Source organism: Schistocerca piceifrons, chromosome 2, assembly GCF_021461385.2.
Source record: "Schistocerca piceifrons isolate TAMUIC-IGC-003096 chromosome 2, iqSchPice1.1, whole genome shotgun sequence".
Lineage (NCBI taxonomy): Eukaryota > Metazoa > Arthropoda > Insecta > Orthoptera > Acrididae > Schistocerca > Schistocerca piceifrons.
In genome coordinates this window covers 749,366,699-749,372,774 of record NC_060139.1, presented here as the reverse complement: position 1 = coordinate 749,372,774, position 6,076 = coordinate 749,366,699, and positions in this window count along the sequence as shown.

The window sequence follows — 6,076 nt, the reverse complement described above, 5'->3', positions numbered from 1 at the left end:
ACCACAATAACAATATATCAGATGAACTTTTACAAGACAGTACACAATGTCGTTTAAACACAAATGAAATTGTTTTAGCATCTACTACTGGTGTAGTAGGTGGGATTCCAACTACTATTATCCTAGATACAGGTGCAGCTGTGAGCGTTTTGTCTTTTAATTTCTATAAAAAGATGTGTGAATTGGAACCTGTGCCTGAGTTTCCTGCCCAAAACTGTAAAATAACTACTGCACTAGGTAATAAGTCATGTAGGGTTACGAAGCAAGTTTTTGTAAACGTTAAAATAGGTAATGGAACCGTACAATGGCCATTCCTGGTTGTACAAAACCTTGTGACAAATTGCATATTAGGAATAGATATTATGAGCGAGAAGGACTGCATTATAGACTTCTCCAAAGGTAAATGTATTTTAAATGATAAAGGCAGTGTAATTATTATTGATTTGGACAGGAGAACTCTAAAGCATGACAAACACTGTACAGGGTACAAGGTTCAGTTAGTACTTGACAATGACATTCAAGACATGCAAACACACTCATCTGACACAGAGCTAATGGACTTGAAAACATTGCTTGATCATAAGATAAGTGAAGCTACAGCTCTCAGTGTACATGAACGTATAAAACTACAGGAAGTGTTATCCAAATATTTACAAGTTTTTACCAAACGATTAGGTGTTATCAACACGTATGTGTACAAGATTGAAGTTAAGCCTCACAAGATCTTCTACCATAAGACATATAACGTACCGTTATCTCAACGACCTGCTGTGTGGCAAGAATTAAAACAAATGTTAGACTGGAAGGTCATTGAACCATCCACCTCACCTTATTGTAGTCCTCTACTTGTTGTCAAAAAATCAAATGGAAGCATTAGGTTAGTGTTAGACGTACGAGCTATTAATGAAATAATTTTACCGGTTCACACAAAACCTGAAAATTTAGAAGAGCAATTACAGAAATTTCTAGATGCAAAATATTTTTCCACAATAGATCTCGCTAATTCGTTTTGGCAGGTGGGTATCACTCCTGATTCTCGGAAATATACTGCATTTATGTTCGGGGGGCGAACCTATCAGTTTTGTGTTCTACCCTTCGGACTGAATGTCAGCTCTGGGGTATTCATTACAGCCCTGGATACCGTGCTTGGCGACGATTTAGTTGAGACAGTCACACACTATGTAGATGATATACTGATAGCTACACGATCTTGGAATGAACACGTTGACACTCTTCAAAGAATTTTAGAAAAATTTGCACAAGCTGGAGTCACAGCCGACCTAAGAAAATCAAAATTTGGGTGCAGTGAGATAAAGTATTTAGGACATATCATTAATTCACAGGGCATACGTCCGGATCCCAGTAAATTAGATGCTATCAGAAACTTTCCTAGCCCTTGAACTAAAAAGCAGTTAAAATCATTCCTTGGGCTATGTTCATTTTTCAGACGTTTTTTACCACAACCACTCTTGAAGGACAATAACATTAAAAGTATATTTATTTCGAGGTTTAGTCCACAATGTAACGCGACTGAGAGACTTTTCCGAGAATTAAATCGATTCATGAGGACCTATATTTCATCAAAACATACTAATTGGGTGTCCTACCTAAGTCTTTTCGAAGACGTACACAATAACTTAAATATTTACGATACGAATTACACACCTAACGAGATCATGTTCAATTGCAAACAGAACGATCAGTGGATAGAACCATTACCTAAGTTGTCAGACAAGGAAATCACACCTGAACAGAAAATAAAAGAAGTATTGACTACATTGACACATCACGCACAAATACGAAACAAACATCACAGAAACATAATAAAAAGAAAACAAAAATTCGAGGTAGGAATGCTTGTACTACTTCGTACTCATCATAAATCTGTAGCACTCAAACGACGCAACGCTAAGTGGCGTCTGCTATATGAAGGACCTTATATAATTGTTAACATACCGCATCCTGGTGCGTATCTGTTACAACATCCTAGAACTAACAAAATTATTGGGCTATACGCACACCGAGATCTTAGAGCATTTCATGCTGAATAATGTCAAGGTCATACCCATCAAAATATTGCTAAGCAACTCGAAAAACTCTGTTGTTACAACACAGATAATAAGTAGTATAGAAATTTTCATTTCAGCGGTTCCAGTGACGCAGTTGAAGACAGAAGAACTCTTCTTTCAGCGCGCGCCTCCACCTGAAAGACGGAATATTAAAGTAAAATTTATGATTACGTAGCAGTGGATGACATATTAATTTTTCACGGAACATTTGTTACTGAAGGTACCACTGACTTGGTGTGACACCTGACGAACTGACAGACGTCATCTGTGAAGCGATCTTTTACTTTGAGAAATAGATTAGACGCACATCTCTCAACACGAAAAGCATCTATCAGTAGTCAAGGCCACACAGACACTCTACACACACGCACAAAACGCGAGGAATCGAACATTTTCTCTCTCTTACTATTTTGAATATTTATTGAGTAGTGAAAACGCCTGGTCTTGCCTACTGATGTAATGAATGTTGTGTCTAACCTATCTTAATTTCAGATGACATCACAAAAAACATCGATAATATCCCAGCAAAACCGCTAAAGAGGATGTAAATATCTGCAATTCATGAAATCAAATGTGACACAATGTAATAACCTATAGCGATGTAATGATGATGTAAACATGTTTATGTGTAACTATATTATGTTTATGCTAAGAAAATATGTGACGTGTGTATGTATAATTACTTATTTTTTTAACTGATGTATAGTGTAACTGTTACTATGTAAAAATTTGAACAAGACGAGTGCCAAAAAGACATTGCATAGTGAACCACTGTTCACGGACATTAACAAACATTACTAACTCTGCAACTACGCGGAAACCTATGTGAAAGAAACTGTTAATGCCATTCATTATGCAGCGTATCAATGTAAACGCGATGAACGATTTCCTTGATTAATAACTACGAACATTTAGGTGAGCTATATTCAGCAAAAAACTGAAAATGTGATGTGCATAATTCGTGCATCGTCTAGTGACATTACTACAGTACCCAACTTCAAGATGTTAACTGGATTAAATGGACACAAAGTGCCTGTCCAGAAAACAACACGACGGGTGGAAGAATTTTGGTTGGAACTTCAGGGAATGAAATGTTCTGGAAATGTGACGGACACTCTTACCTGGACTGTCCAAGGATCGACTCCAGCTATGTGCCGTCCGAGGTTCTGCAACCAAGCTTCCACGGAATGTAAAAAACGAACTGCACGTGGACCAATTACTCGACGGGTCACGTCTGATCTGTAATAAGCAATGCTTTTAGTCACAACGAACTGCATCACTACGACTATAATGGAAATGGGAAATGGACACGCTTATGTATTAATCATGTTGTTATACAACGATGTTACGGTGATCAAAAAACATTACCACGACGATACTAACCTGTAAAAAAATTATTGTGCAGCGGATGAATATGAACTGTAATAACGACACGATGTGTATAGGTCAACGCACCTGAAAAATACGGACATTTTTCTTTGAAGTATTTCAAAACAATACTATGTAACTAAGAACATTCAACAATCTAAGTTGTATTGTGTTATAACAAATATTGTAAATTTAAAACTAAGTTACCTGTCATAGAATGTAGTCTTCATATGTAATCTTGGTTAAATATTTTCTTTGTGCAACGACTGAAAAACGCCCGCACACGAACAATATGATCTGCAATACTGTGCCGCATGATCTAACTGTACGATATAACGGCAGTGCCACAGTTACACAGACGCTTCTGCGCATGCGCGCACTCTATCTGCCAACATTAGAACTTTTACGGCGCACCCGCGTCATTCAAATTTTGTATATAATGTGTATAATGTGTAATGTAAGTCATGTAAATAGTTGTAGATAACTTAGATTTTCTTGTGCCTTTAGGTGAATTGCTCGCCTGCAGGTGTGTCCTTTCGCCTCGCAATTCAGGGGGCAATATAAAGGCACATTTGCATGCCGAGCGTGAGTTTCCTCGGAAACGCGAAATATTAATTAAATAAATAATCAGTGACAAATAAATAAAGCCTATGGCACACAACTGCAGCGCTGTGTCGCTGATAAAACAAAAGCACAATTACGTTACTCTTATGTTTGATTAAGACATGGAGAGCTCTGGTTGAAGTGGTGCGAGAAGCACGTATTTTATTTTATTGTCTGGCACACCGCCATATTTCATGTTATAGAAGAATACTGCGAGTTGCAACCACACTAGGCACTCGATTCTGTAAAGAATTTATATTTATAAAAGTGAGTAGGATTATGAACTGTAGGCTTATTCATTGAATATATCTGATTTAACTAACTGTGTAACTTTTTTATGTTTAGTAGACAATCACCTCTGTACGACGTATTGGCATGGCTGGCAAATTATTGTAATATTGAGATTTAGATTATGAGTCCGCACCAACCGCAGCAGTCATGGAAAATATAAAATAAATAAAATAAATTAAATAAAATGTTGTTATTTTAAATATGTTAATTATTCTATCTGTATGATGGTGATTGTGATTGCAATTGTATTTGCTTATCTGGAACGTGGACGTTTAATTATTCGGTATCAGACGCTTGACAATGGCTTTTTCGTAAAGGCAATGTTACTCGTAGTTGACCATGAAATAAAACTGAATAATCGGACTTCGTAATTAAATCGTTTCCAAAGACTGCTGCGGTAGGTGCGGACTCAAGCACGGTATCCAGGGCTGTAATGAATACCCCAGAGCTGACATTCAGTCCGAAGGGTAGAACGCAAAACTGATAGGTTCGCCCCCCGAACATAAATGCAGTATATTTCCAAGAATCAGGAGTGATACCCACCTGCCAAAACGAATTAGCGAGATCTATTGTGGAAAAATATTTTGCATCTAGAAATTTCTGTAATTGCTCTTCTAAATTTTCAGGTTTTGTGTGAACCGGTAAAATTATTTCATTAATAGCTCGTGCGTCTAACACTAACCTAATGCTTCCATTTGATTTTTTGACAACAAGTAGAGGACTACAATAAGGTGAGGTGGATGGTTCAATGACCTTCCAGTCTAACATTTGTTTTAATTCTTGCCACACAGCAGGTCGTTGAGATAACGGTACGTTATATGTCTTATGGTAGAAGATCTTGTGAGGCTTAACTTCAATCTTGTACACATACATGTTGATAACACCTAATCGTTTGGTAAAAACTTGTAAATATTTGGATAACACTTCCTGTAGTTTTATACGTTCATGTACACTGAGAGCTGTAGCTTCACTTATCTTATGATCAAGCAATGTTTTCAAGTCCATTAGCTCTGTGTCAGATGAGTGTGTTTGCATGTCTTGAATGTCATTGTCAAGTACTAACTGAACCTTGTACCCTGTACAGTGTTTGTCATTCTTTAGAGTTCTCCTGTCCAAATCAATAATAATTACACTGCTTTTATCATTTAAAATACATTTACCCTTGGAGAAGTCTATAATGCAGTCCTTCTCGCTCATAATATCTATTCCTAATATGCAATTTGTCACAAGGTTTTGTACAACCAGGAATGGCCATTGTACGGTTCCATTACCTATTTTAACGTTTACAAAAACTTGCTTCGTAACCCTACATGACTTATTACCTAGTGCAGTAGTTATTTTACAGTTTTGGGCAGGAAACTCAGGCACAGGTTCCAATTCACACATCTTTTTATAGAAATTAAAAGACAAAACGCTCACAGCTGCACCTGTATCTAGGATAATAGTAGTTGGAATCCCACCTACTACGCCAGTAGTAGATGCTAAAACAATTTCATTTGTGTTTAAACGACATTGTGTACTGTCTTGTAAAAGTTCATCTGATATATTGTTATTGTGGTTGTATCTTATAAATAAAACAGGTAGTTTTTGTTTAGAATTACTCGGCATATCATTATTCTGTTGTTCAAGTGTGGTGTCAAATAACTGATTAACATTGAAGTCGCCCCCCAAGAATTCTTCAGCCACGACCTGGGGCAAAGTAGTGACTGTTTCTAGTTTGTTGGATTAGCATTTGTACTAGGTAC